Source organism: Cervus canadensis, chromosome 1 (genome assembly GCF_019320065.1).
Source record: "Cervus canadensis isolate Bull #8, Minnesota chromosome 1, ASM1932006v1, whole genome shotgun sequence".
Lineage (NCBI taxonomy): Eukaryota > Metazoa > Chordata > Mammalia > Artiodactyla > Cervidae > Cervus > Cervus canadensis.
In genome coordinates, this window is record NC_057386.1 from 106,154,308 (window position 1) to 106,181,228 (window position 26,921).

Sequence of the window (26,921 nt, forward strand, 5' to 3'; positions counted from 1 at the left end):
TCACCAGTGGATTGTTCACTGCTGGACCACCAAGGAAGTCCTCAACCCTGCTTTCCCAGCTCTTGGAGCCACGCCTGGCATAGTGTGTAACTTGCAACCATTTGCAGGGTGAATTAATCCTATAAAACTATACATATTATCCATTCTACCACTGAAGAAACTGGGATTCAGAAATATTCAATTAAAACGACCTAGCTTGCAGCGACAATAGTATTTTGGAACCCTTAAGTTAGATGCTTTTCTGAGCACAATGCATGAGTTGACTCACTGAATCTGTATGAAAACTCTTAAAGCATATGCTCTTTTTATAATCATTTTAAAGGTAAGGAAATGCATGCTTAAAGATGTCCAGTCACTTGTTCAGGGTCACACAGATGGCAGAGGGTGGAACTGACTCCATCGCAGGCAGTTGGGAGGTCATTTTCACCAGGCAGCTTGGCACCTGGGTATTTCTAGCTGTGTCCCACCCTTACTGCCTTGTTACTGACCAGAGACATTGAACTCTTGGAAAGTAAAGTGAAAGTGAAAGTCTCTCAGTTGTGTCTGGCTCTTTGTGACCCGATGGACTATACAATTCCTGGAATTCTCTAGGACAGAATGCTGGAGTAGGTAGCTGTTCCCTTCTCCAGAGGATCTTCCCAATCCAGGGATCGAACCCTGAGTTTCCTGCATTGCAGGCAGGTTCTTAACCATTTGAGCCACCAGGGAAACCACAGAATACTAGAGTGGGTATCCTATTGCTTCTCCAGCAGATCTTCCCAACCCAGGAATCGAACTGGGGTCTCCTGCATTGCAGGCGGACTCTTTACCAGCTGAGCTACCAGGGAATTCATTGGACTCTTTAATTCATAGAAATTGGTAAGAGGCCAGAAGAGAAATTCAGGCAAATGTCAGGCTCCCTTGAGGGTTCCCCGAGGAGACTGGGCTGGTTCCTTAAATGGAGTGAGGTGGGGTTTGGACAGGTGGGTATTGCAGGAGAGACAGCTTCGGTGGTCTGCGCACCCTCTTGGTGATGCCCTGTGCAGGAATCATGTGTGGGACTCCACTGTTGCTGTTTGCAGCACCTTGGAAGCAGCAGTTGGTTTGTGGTCTTTCTGTATCTTATTGTTTGTAATTTGCCCCAACTGCACAAGCATGAAGTTATTTTTAGTCTCTTATTTGTATCTGTTGCTGGAGGAGACCTTTGCCAACAGCAAACGCTGCAGCAAAGGGTCCCAGGTCCCAGGCGGTCTGAGGTTCTGTTGGCTCCCCACTTGCTTGCTCATCTCTGGGTCAAATCTCATTTGCTAAAACTTTCTACTGCAAACAAAAATTGGTGGTAGCATCTGCTTTTCACACTCCCAGAACTAGCCTCATCACAAGCCTCAAGGCATCGCCCCACCTGGGTAGTGCCACCTCTTCAGAAAGTCTGGGTCTCAGCACTCAACCTCCCAGAGAGGGGGTCCCTCTGCCATGTTCTGGGGGCAACACAGCACCTGGATGGTAGTCCTTCCTCTGAGGTCCACAGTTGTCGGTACCAACACAACCTCAGGTATTGGGGAAATTAAGTATTTTGTGCAAAGAGGTGTGTGGTGGTGGTGGTTTGGTTGCTAAGTCGTGTCCAACTCTTGCAACCCCACAGACTGTAGCCCACCAGGCTCCTCTGTTCATGGGATTCTCTAGGCAAGAATACTGGAGTGGGTTGCCATTACCTTCTCCAGGGGATCTTCCTGACTCAGGAATTGAACCTGGGTCTCCTGCATTGCAGACAGATTCTTTACCAACTGAACTCAAGGGAAGCCTCAAAGAGGCGTGCATGTCTAGCAAAACCTGGTTCAGTATCACTCACTCAGGGCCCGTTTAAGAAATTACAAGTATTTTATTTTCTGCCACTTAAAACACATCAGATTACAAAGCATTCTGGTTTCATGTGGAATATTTGTAGAAGTATCTGAGTGATTTTTATAGTGAATTCACTGAAAGTGATATTAAAGAGTTTTGTAGAGAAAATATATTCTTCTGCCCATGTAAATACATCATATTCTATATTGGAATGTAGCAGGAAACTGATTGGGATATAAAAAACAGTCCATTAGCTCTGAAAAAAGGTGTAAAATTACAGAAATAAAAGAAATAGGTTGGCTTAAGTGAGTACTGGTACAAATCAGGAGAAGAAATGCCACAAAAAATACTGGTAAATGGATTCTCATCTTTTATTTGTGGTATTATAAAAGCAAATGGCAGCACTGCAATTCAGGAAATATGGGTGACTCAAAAGCAAGTCACAATATAAAATTAGATGAAATAAAAACGAATGGTTCTATTGGCAAGCAAAGAAATTAAGCAATAAGAAAATACACATTGGACTGAATTCCCACACAAGTTGCTAGAGGGAATGTTGACAAGCTAATATTTCTGTATAAATCAAGACAAAACATACAGTAAAAAAAAAAAAAAAAAAAAAAAACAGAGTTAAAGAAACCCCAAGGTCATTCTCATGCATGAAGTAAAAGCCAATATCTGCTTGGCTGTTCTCACACTAACAAATGGCAGGGGAGGAAAAAAAAGAATTCTAATAGAAACTAGCTGGAACCCTGGTTTCAAGAAGGACCCAGAAATTCCATTCCTCTTGGAACTTTGGCTTGTGGTCATAAGAAATTTAAATTTAACTCTCCTAAGGAAATAGCCCAAATTCTACCTTTGATTCTTTGGATGGGTAACAGGATGTTACTTATGCAGAAAGTCATTCTAGGATGGAAATCCATGTCCACTCTTTTCTGTGATGTTTGTGTTTCTATTTTCTGCCCCTAGACGTAATAGTGTTCCCATAGTCTATAAATCCACTACTCTCTCTCCTTCCCTCTTGGGTTGTCAACATGTTATCCTGGTTCATTAGATTCGGGATAAATACGTTGCTTTAAGAAACTGAAGTCGCTCAGTCGTGTCCGACTCTTTGCGACCCCATGGACTGTAGCCTACCAGGCTCCTCAGTCCATAGAATTTTCCAGGCAAGAGTACTGGAGTGGGTTGCCATTTCCTTCTCCAGGGGATCTTCCCAACTCAGGGATCAAACCCGGGTTTCCCGCATTGCAGGCAGATGCTTTACCCTCTGCGCCACCAGGGAAGCCCCAATATGTTGATTTGGATAAAGATGAATCATGCCTCCTGATAAATATAGTCGCTCTTTACAAAGTGAGCAGTACAGACACTCCATTCAAAGGGTGATCAGAGACAAGGTGTAAGCAGGAAATCAATAGATTATTGTACATCTCTCATTATGAAAGAAATGCAAATCAAAACTTCGGTGAGGTACCACCTCCCACCAGTCAGAGTGGTCATCATCAAAAAGTCTACAAATAGCAAATGCTGGAGGGAGTGTGGAGAAAAGGGAAACCTCCTACACTGTTGATGGGAAGGTAAGTTGGTGCAGCCACTGTGGAGAACAGTATGGATGTTCCTTAGAAAGCTACAAGTAGAATTACTCTATGATCCAACAATTCCACTCCTGGGAATTTAGCTGGACAAAACTATAATTCAAAAAGATACATGCATCCCAATGGTCACAGCAGCAGTATCCACAATAGCCAAAATATGGAAGCAACCTAAATGTCCATTGACAGATGAATGGATAAAGAAGAGGTGGTACATTTATAAGATGGAATACTACTCAGTCATTGAGTAGTATGAACAATGAATGATATAATGCCATTTGCAGCACCATGGATGCAACTAGAGATTATCATACTAAGTGAACTAAGTCAGAAAAAGAAAGACAAATAGCATATAGTACTTATATGTGGGATTTAAAATATGGCACAAACAAACCTATCGACAAAACAGAAACAGGCTCACAGACACAGAGAACAGACTGGTGGTTGCAGACGGAGTCAGGAGTGGGGGAGAATAGGACTGGGAGTTTAGGGTTAATATGCAAGCTATTATAAATAGGATAGATAAACAACAACATCCTACTATATAGCAGAGGGAACTATATTCACTATCCTGGGATAAACCATAATGGGAAATGATATATAAAGAAAAAGAATGTGTATATGTGTATAAATGAGTCACTTTGCTGTGCAGAGATTGGAGCAACACTGTATATCAGCTGTACTTCAGCGAAAAAGTTAAATTAAAAAATAAGTGGATTGTCAGTTCAGTTCAATTCAGTCACTCAGTCGTGACCGACTCTTTGCAACCCCAGGGACTGCAGCACACCAGGCCTCCCTGTCCATCACCAACTCCCAGAGTATACTCAAACTCATGTCCATTGAGATGGTGATGCCATCCAACCATCTCATCCTCTGTCGTCCCCTTCTCCTCTCGCCTTCAATCTTTCCCAGCATCAGGGTCTTTTCAAATAAGTCAGCTCTTCACATCAGGTGGCCAAAGTATTGGAGTTTCAGCTTCAACATTAGAAGTGGATTGTAAATTAGCTCAAATTTCTTAGAATCAGCCTGGGTTAAACAATAAATTTAATTCTAAGGATTCAATTTTTGTTTATTTTGTTTTGCTATGGTGTTTCTTGGGTAGCAACCTTGGGGACAGTTCCAAGAAGCTATTGCCATGAATGTTTTCAAGCATGCTATTCATTGAATTAACAGTTATTGTACTGAGAGATAGAGAAAATAAAACAAGTCACTGGAGTTTAAAATGTTCTAGGCTCTTGAAGTCTGGTGAACAACCTTTGGTTTGAGCATAGGGGATTTATGGGGAAATGGTGAAAAATAAAAAATTTTAAAGAGAGAATGGGTTTTGTGTTACAATGATTTGCTGTGACTTCTGGAGGCCTTTTTCTGAGCAGCTATACCTCCATACATAAAAAACAAAGTGATCTTGACTTCAGTACACCAGTACTTTGGCCACCTGATGCAAAGAACTGACTCATTGGAAAAGACCCTGATGCTGGGAAAGACTGAAGGCAGGAGGAGAAGGGGATGACAGAGGATGAGATGGTTGGATGGCATCACTGATTCAATGGACATGAGTTTGAGTAAACTCTGGGAGTTGGTGATGGACAGGGAGGCCTGGCATGCTTCAGTCCTTGGGCTCGAAAAGAGTTGGACATGATTGAGCGACTGAACTGAACTTAAAGTTAATTCCATCTCAAACATGAACTTGGGATGATTCCTCATTTAAGAGGCTTCCAACCTTCACTGCCATTCTTTATCAAATTTCCTTATGTGATGGTGATGCATCTGAGAACTTGGAGTCCCCTTCAAGGATCAGGGATACCAAGAGAACACATGGATACAAATTACAAAGGAAGATACAGCCTCTGGCCTAGCTGCATGCCTGAGATAGCTCAGAAGACACCTAACCCATCCCAGTTTACCACCACCATCCTCGCGAGTCACAGAGAACATCTCAACCTTTAGCAAGTGTTTGACTTTCCTGGGAATGTTAATAACATGTAGATTCTGGATTTCCTGATGGAGCTGAAACCTGCACCCCACAGGGTGACGTCTCTTAGCTCAAAGAAGGAATGAAATGTTCTATCCAGCTAGACATCGAGCACTCTGAAATGTAGGTATTTTCTCCTCATAAATGGTAACAGCTAGTACAAGAATACTGATAGCAGCCACCATTTATAGACTTTGCATATTGTGTGGATACATAACACAAATGCTGTGCATTTTGCCCCATCCTTGTATATGACATTACAGATAATTAAGTACGAACACTTGTTGAACCTTCCCATGAGCCAGGAGATTTTTAAAATTCTGGCTGTGCTGGGTCTTTGTTGTAGTGCACGGGCTTCTCTCTAGTACCCATGTGTTGGCTTCTCTAGTTGTGGTGAGAGGGTCTCTTATTGTGGAGCTTGGGCTCTAGAGCATGCAGGCTCAGTAGTTGTGGGCTCAGCTGTTGCCCTGCAGCATGTGGGATCTTAGCGTCTTGATGCAACTTCAAACTCATGTCCCCTGCATTGGAAGGTAGATTCTTAACCATGGACCACCACGGAAGCCCAAGCCAGGTATTTTTCTAAGCATTTCATGTGCGAGAGTCATTCCAACCTTCACAATAAGGCTATGAGGGGAAGGATATTATTGTCACCATTGAAAGTGAAGTGAAGTTGCTCAGTCATGTCTGACTCTTTGTGACCCCATGGACTGTAGCCTACCAGGCTCTTCCATCTATGGGATTTCCAGGCAAGAATACTGGAGTGATGGTGGTATTTTAAGACACAGATAGTCACATGGCTAAATCCTTCACATTTTCTTCAGGTTTTTGATCAACTATAGCTTAAAAGACTATTAACTCACCACCTGTTTCAAATTGTCACTTACCTTTATCATCAGCAATCGTGATCCCTATTATCTGTTCCCTTCTCATTCCCTGTTGTACTTAATGACCTTTCAGTATTTAATGCAACTTAATTAATTCTGAGGTTCATATTCTACTGTTTACATGTTATGAGATGTAAGCTATCTGAGCATTTTTTATCTTTTTCCACTGATGTATCTTCAGCACCAAGGAGAGTGCTTGCAATAGAGCTGACGATTCAAACAATATATACTTGTGGAAGACTGAATGAAGAGATTAGTTCAAGGTCATCTTGCTAGTGAGTGGCAAGTCTAGGGCTGGAACCAAGGTAGCCTGGCTCCACCATCTATGTTCCCAAGTACCATATTAAATTCAGGTCATTGAACAAATGACATATTTTCCAAGATCAAACAGCTGGTCTCTGATGGGGTTGGCATTGTCTCTTGGAGCTGAATCTGATACTCTGACCTCTGTACCCCACATTGATTTAAATCACAGACACAGAGTTTTGGGTGAAGTAGAAAAGAATAGCTTTATTGCTTTGCCAGGCAAAAGGGGGCCACAGCAGTCTAATGACCTCAAAACTATGTGTTCTGACCTGGACGGGTGAGGAATTTTATAGAAGTGGTTCAAGAGGGGGTGATCAGTTCATGGATATTCTTCTGATTGGTTGGTGGTCAGGTAATCGGGAGTAAGCCTCATCAACCTTCTGGTTCCAACAGGTCTAGGGTCTATGTTCTTGTGGGCAGCAGACAGTTAGCTTCTCCCACCTGGTAGGGGTTTCAGCATCTGCAAAACATCTCAAAGATACTGTTCTGTGTATCCCTTGAGGGGGGACCAGAACCCTGCCCCAAGGCTGCCCTGTTGCTTTTCGACTGCTTCTCCCTAGTCTCTGCATGCCTTCCCTCTCCTGATTAGCAACTGTTTGAACTTGCCCATTGGAACTCAAGGAAGGTCAGGGTGGCTGAATAAAGCCTACTTCCTGCAAGGAAGAAAAGAGGAGATACAGAAAGACTTTTGTGCCCAGGAGCCCCACAGGGTCCTGCTCAGTTTCACTCTGAACTCATTTAGACAAGAAGGCACCAAATCTGTTCTCCCTGCACTAAAGGATCTTTTCAAGGTCACTGGGAAAGACACTGAAAGATATTCCTGGTGCCTGAAGTGGGGGGAGAGGAGCTGAAAGAGACACTCCTGTCCAGGTTCAGTACATCTGGAATGGGTTTTAGAGGTGTTTGCCATGGTGGGCATGGTGGTGCAGAGCACATTTGGGGGGCACAGCTAACTTGGGTGGAGAGTATGCTTGGGAAAGACTGAGAGACACTGGTCCCCCTGAGTTTCACTGGCAATTCTCTCTGCATCATGTTCTAACATGAAGCTGGTTGATTCCACCAATCCACTGCAAGGAAAGAGGAAACCATTAGATTGAGTGATTTAGCAACATATAGATCAAAGAAATTAACCAGAACATAAATTCCAGCCCATTCAGATGGACAAATATCAGAATGTTCTCTCTTTCGGCCATTTGATTTTGTGGCTACTTGTATGTCAAAGTGACTTCAAAATATATGGTAAAACCTCTCCCCCGCCAAAAGAGTTTAACAGTCAAAAGAAAGAAATAAGAAAGCCAACCCATTGCCTAGTGTACAGAGTCTGGAAAATATCATAGTGAAATTTTCATCATCCTCATTAATTAGAGACTGAGAATCTAAGCTATTGAAGATGCCTGCTTGGGTGGTGACATTGTTCAGATCTGCATTCGAATATTCAGGATCAAAGCACTTAACTAGTGATTGAACATCACAGAGTGTGTTCATCAATAAGCCCGGCACCTTATTTGTGCTGATAAAAAAATGAGAAGTGTCTGATCTGCACATCAGCGGTGCTAATGGAGAAGGATCTGTGGGAGTGAGTATCATAGAAGAGATACTGTATCCACAACAGAGGTGGGATTATTATCAAGCTCAACATGAACACAGCTAGAGAAATGCCAGCATCACTCTTATCACCCAGAAGGGGAGCATCTCTGACAACACCTCCTAAATGCCCAGAGGAGTGACAGTGACCGCATCAGCAAATGTGTCCACGTGGAGGGGACCCTGGACAGACCTGATATTAGACCTGGGCATGGTGTTGATTTCTGATTATGGGAATTTGAAATGACAGAAGGTGAACTGGTTGAGTTGAGGGATTTAGACCAAGATGGATGTCAGCCAGCATCAAGCCTGATATGAGGAGGACACTTGGTAAATGTTTGGTGAATGAATGAATGGATGGATGGATGGATGAAAATGGCTAAATGCACCTTTTATTCCACCTTGTAAAACAAACTCAAGGTGGTTAGCATCCTGAGTACAAAAAGGGTGCCTCCATGTCTTCAGGCTACTTTCCTGACTATTTGAGCAACACAAAACATCTAATTCAAAATAGTGCAGGTACAAAAGGGAGTTTGTTGGTGTAACTGTCCGTGAGGAGTATTGCATTCAGGTAGAGCAGGGATTGGTGTCTGAAACAATGGCTCCAGGGCCTATTGTCCCCTCCTGGTTCATCTCTCCTGCATATTGATGTAACTGTGAAGCTTCACACGGCAGAAAGATGCAATCAGCAAAGGGCAGTATCCTTTTCAACTCAAGTCTTGTTGAAAGCATGTCTCTGGGGACTTCCTGGTGGTCCAGTGGCTAAGACTCTGCACTTCCAATGCAAGGGGTGCAAGTTCAATCCCTGGCCAGGAAACTAGATCCCACATGCCACAGTGAGGATCCGGTGTGTTTCAACTAAGACCCAGCACAGCCAAATAAATAAAATGAAAACAAAAAACTTGTCTTCCTTCTCAAAAATAGCATAAATAATTAAAACAAAATAGATTGCTTGCTCTTCTCATCTCACTGGGTCAAGGCCCATCCCTGACCTTCTGGGGCCATTCCAAAGTGATGCTTTGACTACCCTAATGAGGCACATATTTACTTCTAGAAAAGAATGAGGGCATTCTCTGTAATATAACCAGATATTTTTGGTTACTGAGTGATTCAAAAAATCTGCTAAAATAAGTGAATGTAAAAAAAGAAAGCCTGAATCTAGAATAATAGAACAAACACGAGTGAAGTTGGCGCACTTCGACATTCATTATGATCTGGGACAGGAATAGCAAATAAGTAGTTCTAATGAAGCCTTGGTCACATTATTAGCCAATCTTGATACTTGTCCTTCTTACCCCAGATGTCCGTTCAGAAATATCTCAGCACAGCTCTGGTCAGGGAACCATCCTTTTGGATTTGATGTGTGAACTGAAGCGTCAATGGCCATTCTTTACAGATAGGGTTTGGACGTGAGCGTGCAGAGGTCCTGGGTTCAAATACCAGCTCCATCTGACACCTGCTATCCGGGTGGATGTACACAGTGTAACTATCATAAGTCTCAATTTTGTCCCTTGGAAAATAGAGAAAATAAATCTTTGAAGATGAAGCAAATATAAATAGCCAAGTACAGCGCTAAAATACATGCTATTTTCCCTTCCCCTCCCTCAACGAGGTCCTCTCTGCACTAAGTGGAACTCTTTTTTGCAAAGTATAGCCAAACAAACTCCAACCTGTGATCAAGTGCCTATAACTCTCCCTCTGCAGTCCAACTTTGAGGGTTTCAGCACATCAAGATCTACTCTTTCTGTGTAAATAGTCTCAGGACCAGTGATATACTTGGAGAAGCCAATAGGGTTTGACTCCACTCAATCCATGGTTGGAAAGATGCTGGACAATTCGGTGCAAATAGTGGCAAGATTTCAATGGGAACACTAACAGTGGTATTTATGATGATGGTTTTCTGCTTTAGAGGATGTGGCAGCCTGCAGAGTGCTTGCCTGTCTTAGGGACCAGCCTTGCCCCTGGGATACTTACAGAAAATCAATCCCTCCTTGGTGAGTCACTCCTTTAGAGCCAATTTGTAACTTTTACCTCTGAAGACACACAATCAATCAAACATGAGCGATTGCTGAAGCCTGAACTGGGCACCTGTTCCTTATACATCAAAAGTTTGGAGGAATAATTTCAATTCCAAGATGTATTTGTTCAGGTGGAAGGTGCCCTTGCCTTTCAGTTGAAATGTAGCCTGTCCTGGAATTTGGTAACAACGTTCAGTGTTTCACAGAAATCTGAAATAACATTTCTTTGGCTCATCCAAGTTTTGTTTGGCAGATATTTTTGAGTATCAGCTATTTTACCAGGCCCTCTGTTATGTGTCAGGGGATGAACAAAACACTTGACTCCTGCCCCCTTGGTGAAAGCTGCTATCAAGTCAAAAGCCAGATAAGAAATGATGAATTTCAAAATCAATCATTGAGTGACATTTGAGATAAGACTTACCAAGTAGAAGTGCATGATGTTTTTAAATTTTTACTGGGGAATTTTTTTTACTTTTAGTGTGCATTTTTATTTTTAATTTTTCTCAATTGTGTATTTTCAGTATAATGAAACAAAGCTGCATTTAGGGAGCATTTTGTGCTAAGATAAGGAAACTGTCACATAGAAAGAACTGAAATTAACAAGTGTGGAGACAGACTATTCAGGGCATGTGTGCTAAGTCACTTCAGTCATCTCTGACTCTGTGAGACCCCATGAAGCCTGCCAGGCCCCTCTGTCCATGGGATTCTCGAGGTGAGAATACTGGAGTGGGTTGCCATGCCCTCCTCCAGGGGATCTTCCTGACCCAGGGATCGAGCCCTCGTCTCTTACCTGCATTGGCAGGGAGATTCTTTACCACCAGTGCCACCTGGGGCAGAGCTATAATTGGTAATATTCCTTACTACCAATTCCCTTGGAATTCCCTTTTTCTCCCCATGACTGTAATGCCTGTACAGTTTCAGGGATCACATCCTCACAGGACAACCTTCCAAGCAGGATGAGATAGGGCAGGTGGAAACAGGCTCTTTCCCTTCCAGTGTTCTCTTTCTCAGAGATCTTTCCAAGAAATCCCAGCAAATTCCAAATATATTGCATGAGCCTGGATTGGCCAACAGACTCATTTCCAGACCAAGAACACAGGACTAAAATGGCCACAATTGTCTTCTTGTTGTTTAGTTGCTACTCTTTTGCGATCCCATCAACGGTAGCCCACCAAGCTCTTCTGTCCCTGGGATTTCCCAGGCAAGAATACTGGAGTGGGTTGCCATTCCTTTCTCCAGAGGACCTTTCTGTATTTGTATCCATATATCACCTCCCTCTTGAGCGTCTCTCCCACTCCCACATCCCACCCTAAGTAATCACAGACCACCAAGCTGAGCTCCCCATGCCCTACAGCAGCTCTCCACTAGCTAGCTATTTTACACACGATAGTGTACATTTGCCAGTGCTACTCGCTCAATGTGTCCCACCCCTTCCTTCTCCTTCCTTGTGAGCAGGGCTGTCCGCGAGTCCGATCTCTACGTCTGTATCTTCCTCCCCTGCAAACAGGTTCATCTTTTAAATACCAAGCGGAAAAGGAACTGTTGTCATTACTCCATCTGACCACATGGGGGCAGTGTTGAAGAGTGGTTCTGTGTGGATTTGCAAACCGTGATTCGCCGCTGCTCAGATACCAAAGTTCCGCTACTCTTCCGTGCCTCATTACTGTTCTTTTTAGTTCATGTGCAGCTATAGCCATTTTTCTCCACATCACTATTGTTGTCAAAACTCACCCTCTGTTCGCCGGTGCTGAATAGAAACGCAGAGACAGTTTTGGGTGATGTAGAAAAGGCTTGCTTTTATTGCTTTGCCAGGCAAAGGGGGCCATGGTGGGCTAATGCCCTCAAGACTGTGTGCCCCACCCCCGCAGTAGGTAGGGATGAGATTTATGGTTCAAAGAGAAGGGCACGGTCAGCTCATGGACATTCTTCTGATTGGTTGGTCGTGAGGTAATTGGGAGTCAGCATCGACAACCTTCTGCTTCCAGCTGATCTGGGGTCTACCTGCTTCTGGGGAGCAGACAATAAACTTCTCCCACCTGATGGGGGTTTCAGTATCTGCAAAACAGATCAAAGGACATGGCTCAGAGTTATATCTGCAGTCTTTGAGGAAGAACTAAGGGTCCTTGACTTTGTTTAGTGGCTGAAGTATTACCATTTTGTTTGACTTGTCTGTCTTTTTTCTACATATTCTCACTTCTCTGATTAAATTTATTCTTTGACTAAAGTTTTTCTACAGACAAAAGGTGGGCAGAGACATGGGTGAGGTTCTATTCTGGGAAGACCTCACAGAGTCCTGCTCCATGATACTGTCTCTGATGAATACTCTGATAAATTAGCCTCGAATTATTTTGAAAACAACCCTCTGGATGGATCTGTGTGACCTTTAGCTGAGACTAGCATTTTCCATGAGGTGATTTTATTTAGCATAAATGTACCCATCAGGTTAGAGAAATTAGAGTATCTACTTCTACCTGACCAGGAAGTTCTGGATTCCTTATGAAAATTGAGTCCTTGACTTTCCAGAATTAATTTTGTAAGCCAGGAGAGTGATACCATTTTTGCTCAGTCTTTGGAATAGAAGCTTTATGAGGAAATACACTCTGTCCTTTCATAACCCCAATTACAGTCTGGAGTAGAAGCCCAGCCTCTTGATAAAGTAAATGAAGGATGAATAAAAGCTTAGACATGTTCTTATATAAGGATTTTTAAGCAAATAGATGTTTAGATAACTAAAAGAGATGGTTGATTGACTCTTCCCTAAAGAAGGAAGACTCTTGTTGACTCTGCATTTTCATGGCTGGATGAAGTAAGACTGATATCATTTTTTAAAATATCTGTTTATTTACTTTTTGGCTGCATTGAGTCCAGTTGTAGCTCGCAGGGTCTCTCATTGTGTCATGCGGGATCTTTTACTGTGTTACATGGGCTTAGTTGCCTGGAGGCATGTGGAATCTTAGCTCCCAGACCAAGGATTGAACCCATGTCCCCTGCATTGGAAGGTGGCTCCTTAACCACTGGACCACCGGGGAAGTCCCAAGGTTGGTATCATTTTAAACACACTGTCAGGAGAATCCCCTGTAATCTCAGTGTTAAGAGACATCCTGGTTTGAACTGCAATAGTCTCCTAAGAATGCCACTTGATGCTATTAAAAAAAAAAAAAAAGAAAATCAATGACATTGAAAGATATTTTAACAGAATGTATTTTAAAATACAAAACATAAAAATATCTTAACCTGAAGCTTGTCCTGTGGACTAGCTTACTATCTGCCCAGTAACAACACTTAAATCTGCACCTTATGTATGTATGTGTAAAACACTCTTGACAGCCCTCCAGACTCCCTGGCCCTTCCGTTTACAGCCTTAAATAAAAATGATGACCTAATTTCTCTGCTTGGATCTAAGTGGCCAAACTCCACTGGGTTTGTCTTGCAAGAGGGCACATCCCCATTATATGAAGCCAATGTCCTCAACAAAGTGTGGAAATTCTGCCGTGTTTTCTGCTGTCTCACGTGCTGGAAATACTTTTCCAAGTCCCCCCTCTATTCCTTCTGTCATCACTTTTCAACTTATTTTTAGCAGAAGAGTGTGTTTCCTATTTCATAGAGGTAATCAAGCACTTCAAAATGTTCTCCCAGCTTCCTTTTACTGAACTTGGACTTCTGTTCATAAATGCACCCATTCTTCCCCCCTCCTTCTTTCTGGAGTCAATTCCTTCACCAGATTGATGGCCAGAGGTACAGATGTTGTATAGAAGCAATAGGTCCAATGAGCTGGGAACGTAAGACTTGGCTGGGCATGGGTCCAACAGGGCATGAACCCTGAATGCATTTTTGGAGGTGGGGGGAGGCGTGCAATCGTTGAATCCTATTGTCACGGGCTGAATGCTGTTCTCCAGACTTTGATATCCCTGCTCTATGTTCTGGAGCATCTTGTCCTTACCTCAATTTCCTATAACAATATTTTAGGAACCAATTTGGAAAACATTTAGGAAATGCTTAGCACTTTTTGACCTGCCTTGTTTGTGTATATCCCAGCCAAATTCCTGGGCTGTAGAGAACCCCTGAAACTTAGGGCAATGGCAGTAATCACAGTGAAAAACCTGGTCTTCCTTTTTCTTACCTGATGAATCCACTCATAATTTCCAGAACCTCATTAACAGCTATCGTATCATAAATAAAGAGTTAAAATGAATGACTTTGGAAGATATTTTAACAGAATGCTAGCCCGGTGTCATTCTTTTAATTGGAGTGTAACTGCTTTACAGTGCTATGTTAGTTTCCGCTATATGACGAAGTGAATCAGTCATACATACTTGTATATGTATATATCCCCTCCCTCTTGCACCTTCCTCCCAGTCTCTCCCTCACCCCTCTAGGTCATCACAGAGCACCAAGCTGTTGCTACGCGGCAGTGTCCCACTAGCTGTCCATCTTACACACGGTAACGTATATATGTCAATGCTAATCTCCCAATTCATCCCACCCTCCCTGTGTCCACATGTTCATTCTCTATGTCTGTGTCTCTCTTCCTGCCCTGCAAATAGGTTCATCTGTTCCATTTATGGATATAACTTGCGGAAGTTTTTGTAAAGAAGTAATGACATTCCCACTTGCACTATTGGTGGGAATGTCATTGTGTGCATGCTAAGTTGCTTTAGTCGTGTCCAATTCTTTGCAACCCTATGGACTGTAGCCTGCCAGGCTCCTTTGTCCATGTGATTCTCCAGGCAAGAATACTGCAGTGGGTTACCATGCCCTCCTCCAAGGGATCTTCCCGACCCAGGGATCAAACCTGAGTCTTTTGTGTCTCCTGTGTTGGCAGGCAGATTCTTTACCTCTGAGCTACCAAGGAAGCCCTGGAAGGTCATTACTTCTTTACAAAAGCTTCCGTAAGTCATACTCATAGAATTTTCTGTGAACACTGGCACGTTGATGATCACAGAGAATGTATCTCCCACTTGTTACTTCCTCTATCCCCCCACCCTCCCTCACTCTTATTTATTTATTTTGGCTTTGCCACCAGGCACTTTTCTTTTGTTGACTAGAGTATATTCAAATGCAGGCTATAATGACTGTACTGAAGAGACAACGTTTTTTCTTTCCAGGCAAGTCTTACATGTGCAAACTGTGATATTGTTTACACTGATGGGATTCTCGCCTTAATAATTTTGTAGGGAGGATCCTGGTGATTGAGGAATGGGGCAGAAAAAGAGGAAATGAGTGGAATAAACAAATAAACACAAATGAAGGGTATACATAACATCTTATGGGATTTCCCTGGTGACTCAGTTGTAAGAAATCTGCCTGGCAATGCAGGAGACGCCAGTTTGATCCCTGGGGCGGGAAGATCTGCTGGAGAAGGGAACAGCAACCCACTCTAGTATTCTTGCCTGGAGAATCCCATGGACAGAGGAGCCAGGCTGGCTACAGTTGAGAGGGTGACAAAGAGTCCGACACGACTGACCCACTGAGAACGCACATGCACGTAACATCTTAAAAGCCAACTGGGTTACAGAGGTAGAGGGTCGGCAGAATTTTTGGCTGTAGTAACTGGATCTGGTCATTTCCTGAAGACACAGGAAGCCTCCAGTTCTTTTCTGAACCTGAATCTGAACGTCTATGGGTAACCCAGGCAAAAGCTGACAGCCTGTGTCCTCAACCTCATTTCCACAGCTCTGAGCCCCATAAACACCCTGGGATCACCTAGGTTTTCGTCTGCATCTTGGGGCTTAAAAAGACAGAAAGCCTCCCGCAACGGCAACCTCTCTCTCGGCTGAGATCTCCTAGCTTGTACCAAATTGTTTTATAATTTCTCATTAAGCTGCAGTGAAATAAAAACACACAATTAGGACCAATTTTAATTACATGCTGCTCTCCCAAAGAAGACTTAAATTACAGTCAAAAATTAGATAAACAAATAAAACCTGGGGAAATAACAAGGAACAAAGAGAAATCTCCAAAGATCCTGGCATGGAGAACAGGGTTCAGATAATTAGAGATGAACTCTGAGGTTCGACTGCTTGGCTTTACTTCTAAGAAGTGCATGTTCATTTTAAAATGTCTGATTTTTTTTCTAAAGAATCAATAATCCTTGTAATGATGGGAAGATACTAAAATAATTCATTATACTTAAATATCAAAATGTAAATTATAGCTTCATGCCAGTATAAAGGCATATGATAGCAACATTTACATTCAGGCATGAATTTTTCAAACCTGCTATCAAAAAGCCTCACAATCATAACAGAACTTTATTAATTTTAACTTTATGAAATAGGCAATTTTACAATATTGTAAAAAAAAAAAAGTAGGCTAAGGAATCCAACATTTGCATATAGATAGAAAAGAATTCAGCTTCAGATGACTAGTGGAAAATAATGATTTTCAATATTTCCAGCTAATTTTCAATAAATTATCATTTAGGAATGTCATTGTCATGTTATTTAAATATGTAGATTGATTCTATTTTAACTTATCATGTGAAAAATAAAAATGAAATTGCTTTCTCCAGGAGACAGCAACATGATGAACCCCACGAGAGCATCTTTGGCTTCACCACGTTTTAACCAAGTCCAGACAAAATCTGTGTTTCTCTGGTGATTGAGTGGTAAACAATCCACCGGCCAAGGCAGGAAACACAGGTACAATCCCTGGGTCAGGAAGATCCCCTGGAGGAAGAAGTGGCAACCTACTCCAGTGTTCTAGCCTGGAGAATCCCATGGACAGAGAAGCCTGGCGGGCTACAGCCCATGGTGTCGCAAAGAGTTGGACATGACTGAGTGATAAAGTGTGTATTTTCTGTTCACTTCATTTCACTACTTTTGACCCAGATTTATCGATTTCTGTTTTCATCTCCTTCAAAAGCTCAACACAAAATGAAAGACTCTAACAACCTATTTGGTTTTCCTGTTGGGGTGACATCATCGTTGCTATTTTGAAAACTCTCAGAGGTCAGGCCATTCCTGTTTTCTCAGAGTTTAAGCACCTTGTCAAGAAATAGCCAATCCTTCTTCGTCAAATACTCTCAGGATGGATGAGTCTTTCCTTCTCCTTTCCATCCTCTCTGACGCAGTGGTAGAGCTTGATTACACCCACTTCCTCAAGTCCATTAGAGCACAAATTAATACACATGGAAAATGTAAATGCACTCAAGGTAAATGACGCATTCCCTCAGGGTCCTAAGTGTACTTAGTTTGGCTGAGTCCCTGCCATCGGATGGCAGGAAAGAGGATCGAATCATTTTGATGGAAAATTTCCCTCTCTGTCTGCGATTCTCAGGAACACAGAGATTTGCACAACCCTGAAGCACTGAAGAAGCTTCCGGTTCTCATTTCATCCTGACTGCTGCCCCTGCGGTCTTCCTTCTTAGATTTATAGTGTCCACTCAGTGACGACCAATTCCCATCCTTCAAGTCACAGAACCCTGCAGAGGAAATGGGTGATTCTGGAGCTTCCTTTCATCTGATGTTCTCCCAACTCAGGGTGCTGGTTGTGCATCCCAAGAATCCACAATCCATCCCCTCCATCTAGGGGACCAGTTTCCTTGGTTACACTCATCCCAGTTCTGTCACTGCCCATATGTGAAGCTGAGAAAACTCAGCCACTTTGGACCAAGACCTAGACATTCACAACTTGTCTTTATTTCACTTTTTAAAAAATGGAGTATGGTTGTTAAACAATATTGCATTACTTTCTCCTGTAAAGCAAAGTGAATCAGCTATATGTATATGTATATATATATATGTAAATGTATATATATGCATGTATGTGCTCTCCCTCTTGGACTTCCTTCCCACCCGCCCCCATCCCACCCATCTATGGCATCACAGAGCACCCAGCTATCTTTTCACACATGGTAGTGTATATAAGTCAGTTCCAGTCCCCCACTTCATCCCACCACCACCCGCATGTCCACACGTCCATTCTCTACATCTGTGTCTCTATTCCTGCCCTGAAAATAGATAGACCTTTCTCCAAGAAAGATAGACAGATGGCCAAGAGACACAGGAAAAGATGCTCAATAGCACTCATTGTTAGAGAAATGCAAATCAAAACTGAAATGAGGTTATCACCTCATACCAGTCAGAATGGCCATCCTCAAAAAGTCTACAAAGAATAAATGCTGGAGAGGGTGTGAAGAAAAGAGAAACCTGCTACACTGTTGGTGGGAATATAAGTTGGTAAAACCACTATGGGGAACAGTATGAGGGTCTTTAAAAAAACTAAGGATAGAGTTACCATATGATCCAGTAGTCCCACTCCTGGGCATATGCCCAGACAAAACCATAATTCTAAAAGAAGTGAAGCCTTTTTAATAATCTTTTTCTGCTTGGAAAACCAGTTCTTTCCTTCAGGAAAGGACGCACCATAGACAATATGTACAAACCTCTCCCATTCTTTTATGATGATTCTTCTGTTGAGAAGTCTTTTTCTCCATCAAGTGATTCCAACACACATGACCGTCTCTCTCCAAAGTGGGTCTCAGCCCTGGATGCATGTTCAAATTACTGAGCTTTTATAATTGCTGATGCCCTAGCCCCTCATCAAGATCAGTAGAGGGGAACTTCCAGAAGTGGGGCTGATTCTAAATATGACTGGTGAACTTAGGGCGGGGTTGCCACAGCATAGGATTCTATCTCTTAAGTTAGATACTTGGCAACCAGTTAATAGGGCTTTCCTGGTGGCTGAGATGGCAAAGAATCTGCCTGAAACGCGGGAGACCTGAGTTCGATCTCTGAGTTGGGAAGATCCCCTGGAGGAGGGCACGGCAACCCACTCCAGTATTTTTGCTTGAAGAATCCCATGGACATAAGAGCCTAGTGGGCTAAAGTCCATGGGGTCACAAAGAGTTGGACACGATGAAGCAACTAATACTTTCACTTTTCAATTGGTTAGTAAGGACAAAAGCTTCACATTCTGTTACCTGGTGTAAGGGGATTGGTGATGATCTAGAATCTGGGAGGTTTTTAAAATAATATTAAAATAATATTTTTTAACTTATTTGGCTGTGTACCATCAGGATCTTTAGTTGCAGCACATGGGATCTAGTTCCCTGACCAGGGATAGAACCTGGGCCCCCTGCACTGGGAGTGTGAGATCTTAGCCACTGGCCCACCAGGGAGGTCACTAGAATTTGTAAATGTTAAGGGAAGCAACAGAAAACATTGTGGAATGTTGTCCACAGAGAACAGCAGCTATAAAGCTTGCTTATTATAATACAGGCAAAAGGGTGAAAAGAAACGATTAACAGCTCCTTGTTATTGCCAAGCCTGGTGGTGATGGAGAGAGAGAGAGACAGCTCCTGAGAAAAGTGAAAATAATTGCTCCCCAGAAGACACACAGTCAAACCCTCCAACTGCTCTCTGCACCCCACACCCACAAGGCGGTGGAGCTCAGCCTTCACCACGAGCTGTGATTCTCTCAAGTCCTGGCTTCCTGCTCCCAAACTGTGTGACCTTGGCCAGGTTACTTAACCTCTCTGTGCCTCTGTTGCCTCAGTTGTAAAATTAATGATGGTGCTTTGAGTATTATATGATTTAACATGTATAAAAGTGCTTGGGATGATAAGGAGTAGGGTCAATTTTATTCTTAAAAAATTACCTTTAATCTAATTGTGGTCAAAGGCTGATTTGGTTCAATAAATATTTAGGATTTACAAATATTTAAGTTACTTTTCTCATTGAAATTTCATCAGGAAAAATAATATCTTAGTTGTTCTGAGAATGAAACTCTATTTGAGCCCTGGAGAAATTGTCAGGTTTCTGGATTCCCATAGGTGTTTCCAGTCAGTGTGGGATTTCAGAACTTTTGCAAGACATTGTGTTGGGTGGTCTTGCCTGGAAAGTCCCATGGACGGAGAAGCCTGGTAGGCTGTGGTCCATGGGGTCGCTAAGAATCGGACACAACTGGGCGACTTCACTTTCACTTTTCTCTTTCATGCATTGGAGAAGGAAATGGCAACCCACTCCAGTGTTCTTGCCTGGAGAATCCCAGAGATGGGGGAGCCCAATGGGCTGCCATCTATGGGGTCACACAGAGTCGGACACGACTGAAGTGACTTAGCAGCAGCAGCAGCAGCGTTGGGTGGACCTTGATGGGTCCTAATGCTCTTCTCCGGGCATCTAACATTTGTTCTTGTTCAGTCACTAAGTCATGTCTGACTCTTTTTGACCCCATGGACTACAGCACACCAGACTTCCCTTTCCTTCACAATCTCCAAGAGCTTACTCAAACTCATGTCCATTGAGTCAGTGATGCCACCCAACCATCTCATCCTCTGTCACCCCCTTCTCCTCCTGCCCTCAATCTTTCCCAGCATCAGGGTCTTTTCCAATGATTGGCTTTTCGCATCAGGTGGCCAATGTATTGGGGCTTGTTTCAGCATCAGTCCTTCCAATGAATATTCAGAATTGATTGCCTTTAGGATTGACTTGTTGTATCTCCTTGCAGTCCAAGGGACTCTCAAGAGTCTTCTCCAGCACCACAATTCAAAAACATAACTCTTTGGTGCTCAGTCTTCTTTATGGTCCAACTCTTACATCTGTACATGACTATTGAAAAACTATAGCTTTGACTACAGGTACCTTTGTTGACAAAGTGATGTCTCTGCTTTATAATATGCTGTCAAGGTTTGTTATAGCTTTTCTTCCAAGTGTCAGAAAAATATTACCCACCTCTTAACACATTCGTGTTAACGGGAAAGCATTGGGATTAATGGATGTTGATGAGATATATTACCAAGATAAAAGCATCTTGGGAGAAGAGAGAGAGAGAGGTGTCCTTGAGGCTTACCAGCATTTTTTTACATATTTTTTTTTTTACCTTGGTTATGTATTACCTATGTAAAAACTTAAGAAACAAAAATTCTGTTTCCAAAGACATCTTCATGGTCATAGAAATGCTTCTGATGCTTTGCTAAGTGGGAAACAGATGTAAAGTATGTTTATGGTCTCTCCTTATAAATATGCATATAGAAATAACACTGGAAGTAAATAGTGTTTGTCTGTGAAGGTGGGGCTACCAGCAGTTATGTTTTCTTCTTTATTTGTAACAACAATTTTACTTTATTTCTTATTGAAGTATGGTTGATTTATAATGTCTTGTGTTAATTACTGCTGTATGGCAAAGTGATTCAGTTATACATATATATGTATTCTTTTTAAAATATTATTTCCATTATGGTTTATCATAGGATATCAAATATGGCTCTCTATGTTCTGTAGTAGGACCTTGTTTTTTTTAATCTATTCTCTATATAAAAGTTTAGGACTTCCCTGGTGGCTCAGTGGTAAAGGCTCCACCTGCCAAAGCAGGAGACTTGGGTTTGATCCCTGGTCTGGGAAGATCCCCTGCAAACGGAAATGGCAACCCACTCTGGTGTTCTTGCCTGGTAAAGCCCACAGTCAGAGGAGACTGGTGGGCTACAGTCCATGGGGTCGCAAAGAGTCAGATATGACTTAGCGACTAAACAGCAACATAAAAGCTCACATCTGCTAACCCCAGCCTCCCCCTCCGTCCTTCCCCCAGCCCTCTCCCCCTTGGTGACCACCAGCTGTTCTCTTTGTCTATGACTCAGTTTCTGTTTTTTAGATAGGTTCATTTGTAACAACAAATTTTACATTTCAATTAAGAGACAACAGTTTTTGACAATGGGTATTTATACTTTCTCAGGATTGGACATATTTAACTATAAAAAGAGGGAACCACTGGTATCATTTATCACACAGATATTTAAGGAGCCCCTGGTGCTGGAACTAGACTTGTGACCTTTGATCCTGCTGACAAATGATGTGAACCTGAATACACACTGTTGGCTCCTTGTTTTGTTCTGTTTCAGCGTTCCCTGTTCTTGACATTCTACTGAGATTCTATTAAATGGTGCCTGGCACTTGTTCCTCAAGAGAAAACGTATTAAATGCAACATCTGGGTATTTCAAGTGTGATACAAGGGGCTGCGGAGAGCTGTGTGGCAGCCTTGACTTTCCATCAGAGACTTCTTGAGATCCTCTGAGTGTGCTTCCCGGGAGTGGCACGAAGTTTTCCACTTGGAGTCATGTTTAATGTTTATGAGTCTGATTCTGGATGGTGGCCTGGCTGGGGCTGCGATGAAGAAAGGGCCAGGCTCCTGCAGAAATATGACTCAAGTGGCTCTGAGGGTCCAATTTCCTGTCTGTCAAGGGCTTGAGCTCCTGATGTTTAAGTACAAGAGATGCTGAGCTGGCACAGAAACTGGCATCATCACCAAAGGCTTTGTGCCATGAGTAAGTTATATAGACACCACAGCACACGTGGAATAAGCTCGGCCCTCCTCTCATGGAAGTGTCAACATCAGGGGCTGAGCTTGGCCAAGCAACACAATGCAAAGCCGTCAAACTAGGCACCTCAGTACAAGGAGAGAAAGGCATATTTGGAAACCGACAATACCACCAAAATGAAATATGTGATGGAGCAGGAGTGCCCTGTCATCTCACACCTGCTTCCCAAGCCCCAGCTGCATGAGTATTCTGTGTATTGGAAGCCATGCTGGGAGAGAATGAATTAATTTTCCCCCCTGAGCTGATGAGTTGTGTTCTGCAATATGCACCACCTACACAATCAACTGAATCCAAAAATAAAATGAGTGGATGAAGACTCCAGTGGGAGGCACAGAATGAAGATAAACAATATGACTATCTTTTAGGCCAACAAGGTAAAACCTTCCCCCACCTCCTTCTCCCTCTTCTCCCTTCTTTATCTTCTCTCTTTCTGCCAGTCCACGGGTAAGTCATGATTTATTCATAAAGGTTAACCTTGGTTAATGTCTCAGAAAATACAGTCTATTTGGCCTTGTTATTCCTCACTTGCAGAAAAGGTTTGACAAATTACAAGTCCCTGTACTCATTTTCTGTAGAATAGGGAAATGAGTTTATTGCATCCATGATGGATCATCAGTAGATCTCAGACATAAGCAAATTAACCCCGTATTTATACATAGAGGTTTTGGCAATTTTTGTGCTAAGAAGAGTGGAATACTAAATACATCCATTTTGGAAGATGTGCATTGTATGTTTTAAGACCTGAAAATATTATTCCATGCTCTTACTAGTTTTGCCTGGAGATGTTGACGAAATTGTGCTCCCATAAACTAGGAAGGAAATACTAATAATATTAAATATGTGCTACATAACCCAGACTGACAGATCCTCTAATCTCAGGAATACTGATTGGAAGGGGCCCCCGCCCCCAACCAACTCTCCCCAGAACTCATTTAGATTTAATTATCAAGACATATTTATTTTAAAATTCACTGATTTCCCCAAACCCTTGCTTCTCAAATAATGCTTTTCTTCTCTAAGGGGTTTTCAGAATTGGATCTGAATTCATCAGCTCCAGGCAACACACAGGATGGTACACTTAATCATAAATTAATGCATTCACAACCGCTTTAACGTGATTAGCGGGTCTCCATCTCAAATGCCTCACAGTTATCCTCACATCTTTATAATTACCTGGAAAGCTTTTTCAGATGGCGTGTGCTTTTCATGGGCCATAAAAACTTGATATAACCTAAATTTTATCTGCCACATTTCATTTATTTCTATTGTAAATGCAAAATATCAGAGTAATTTAAGTTCTTAAGCAATGTGTGAGAAAATGAGAAGACAAAAAGAGGAACAGCCTGATTTCTGCCTTTTTAAATCCTAGCTGAATTAGTGTATGAAGTATACAATACAACACATACAACAACAAACAAATGCTACATGAGCAAAACACAAGAACATATATTATTATGTTTAAAAAATTTTGACTGCTCTATATGGCATGTAGAATCTTAGTTTCCTGACCAGGGATTGAACCCACACCCTAAATCCCAACTGAAAAAAAAGCTTTCGTAATTAAGCTCAATTTACTTTCTTAATTAAGTAAAGCTCAATTTACTTTACTTAATTACTTTCGTAATCAAGGTATAGTTGATTTACAATGTTTCAGGTATACAACAAAATGATTCAGTTTGTGTGTGTGTGTGTGTGTGTGTGTGTTTCAATACAATGGGAAGGAAATAATAATATATATATACAATAACATATATATTATATAATAGTATATATATATATATTCTTTTCCAGATTCATTTTCTTTATGGTTATTACAAGATAGAGAATATAGTTTCCTGTGCTATACAATAAATCCTTTTGTTACTTATCTATTTTATGTATAGTAGTTTGTATCTGCTAATCCCAAACTCCTAACTTATCCTTCCCCCCATCCCCTTTCCCCTTTGGTAACCATAAATTTGTTCTCTACATCTGTTCCTGCTTTGTATATAGATTCATCTGTATTATTTTTTAGATTCCACATGTAAGTGATATCATATGGTGTTCATCTTTGACTGACTTCACTTAGTATGATAGACTCTAGGTCCATTCATGTTGCTGCAAATAGCATTATTTCATTCTTTTTATGGATGAGTAATGTTCCATTGTATATATGTATACCACACGTTCTTAAACCAATCATATCTCGATGAGCATATTTGCTCCCATGTCTCAGCTATTGTAAATAATGCTGCTATGAACATTGGGGTGCATATATCTTTTTAATTTAGAGTTTCCATCTTTTCCAGATATATACCCAGAAGAAGAATTTGTGGATCACATCGTACCTCTATTTTTATTTTTTTAAGGACACTCCATATTGTTCTCCATAGTGGCTGCACCAATTTAACTCCCTCCAAAAGTGCAGGAGGGTTCTATAAAGGTAGTATTTTTAACCCTTATTTTATAAACAAGAAAATCAAGGTATGGAGACATTAAACTCAACTCAAGTCCCCCAGCTGGAAAGTGACACGCCAGTGTTCACTCCTAGTACAGGTTCTGACCACATACTGCTTGCTCTTCACTTTTACAGGGTCTTTTATCCAGTGATTATTCAAATACAAGCAAAAATTACAAATGGGATGAATGTGTTCTCTTGTTGGAGAAATAAAGCAACCAAATGGGTTTTCTCTCACGTGTTGACACATACGACATTATTAGGCAATAACTCTAATGACCAGAGGTAAATGTCCTAAAATGCAAACCTTAAGAAAGCTGCCTCCTATTACACGTTCTGCTCCTACCCTGAGCTTTGAGTTGACCTGCTTTATCAGTCTGGCTTCTGCAAAACCTTTTTTGAGACAGAACTATGTTTTCTTGGGTCTAGAGCCAGGAAATTATTTTTATCTTTATACATTGGCCATATCTTTGAAACTCAATATATAGTGCAGTGATTTTTTTTAAACAACTGTGTAGATCTGTTTGGGTCTGGTGAAACACAGGCTACATTTTTAAAATTACTATAGTTTTTTTTTATTATAAGCATGTTCATTGTTGGCATTTTTCATTTATTTCATTTATTTTTGAAAGGGCAAGAGGAGAAGCCAGTGTCACCATAACTCAAGGCTGAAGGCTTGGAGGTGGGACGATCTTCTGGGGTGGTAATCTTAGAGAGGTAGTGCTATTGTCAGAGTCTTGGCACCAAGTCAGAGAAAAGGCAGGGCAGAAATATTCTGATATGTCTTTCCTCTTGCTCTCTGGGGTCTGGTTGGTGCCTCCCACTGGACAGACCCAACTGGAAGACAGAAGGTTAAGGTCAACTTTTTAGTATAGGTCAACTTTTTAAAGTTCAGAAAGGCCAGCACATAGATCTTGTTGAGAATGTTTGGGAAATGGAGATGGGATTTTCCACTGGGTGAGTTTCATACCTGGGGACAGGGAAGCTGGTGCTGAAAAGCTTCTGAGTCACTTCTGTTTGCTTTCTGCTCTTTGCCAGCTGAGTACCCCACTGTTATTCAACTTCTTCATGCTCCTGAATTGTGGGGATGTTCACCCCACCTTTGGGTGAACATCAGTTCACCAGTTATGGATGCTTTCTATATTGGAAAGCCCTGTCCATTCTAAGAAGACCACAGCCCTTACACATTCTGTTTTCCCTTGGGTTCAAGTCAATCAGACTCAGAAATTAGCTCCCTGCGTTGATTGTACATTTCTCATCTCTTAAATATGATTTAATGAGTTGATTTAATTTTAACTGAAAATTCATTCAAATGTGCTTGCTCTAAGTAAATATTTAAATAAATATAACACACACTAGGGGGGAAAGAGGCTTGTTTAATTCCGTGTGTCTTCTCTCTCTGGGAGTAATTTTGGTTTTCCCCCTATAGGCTGGTTTTTCTATTAATTACAGCATCTCCTGCCTTGAGGGAGCCACGTTGAAACTAACCAAGTCCCACCCAGACTGAGTAGGAAATAGCAACCCACTCCAGTATTCTTGCCTGAGAAATCCCATGGATAGAGGAGCCTGGCAGACTAGAGTCAATGGGGTCGCAAAAGCCAGACAGAGCTTAGCGACTAAACAATACCACCACCCACATCGAGAGTGTTTGGGTTTGGGATACAGAACATTGTTAGAACTGGCTGCCTTCCAAGCATTTGTGGGCCTTCTGCAGTTGCACAACTACATCTGTGTTGGGATGATATGAAATATTAAGCCAGGTATGCAGTCTCCCCACATCTGTTTGTACTTTTGTTTACAACCAGACAGCTGGGGCACTTCTGGCTTATTGCCCAAATGACAATACTCCCAGAATAGAAGAAAATAAAAAGCAAACAAGCCCATGGCTAACTTTTGAGACTCATCATAGAAATTTTAAACTCAGGACAGAGCCAATGCTTTTCAGACAGCAGAAAGTCAGAGGATGGAGAGGTGGTGGGTGTTGAGTTAGAAGAAT

At 41.9% G+C, this 26,921-nt stretch overlaps 1 long non-coding RNA gene across 1 annotated transcript in view; it reads left to right on the forward strand.

Moving 5' to 3' along the window:
• LOC122420278 overlaps nt 1-26,245 on the forward strand; it is a 32,766-nt gene extending 6,521 nt beyond the window's left edge. Inside the window, exons 2-3 of the long non-coding RNA XR_006263252.1 lie at nt 22,011-22,862; nt 24,777-26,245. This is a non-coding gene — a long non-coding RNA (uncharacterized LOC122420278). The remainder of the gene's footprint in view (nt 1-22,010; nt 22,863-24,776) is intronic.
• The last annotated feature ends 676 nt before the right edge of the window (nt 26,246-26,921 follow it).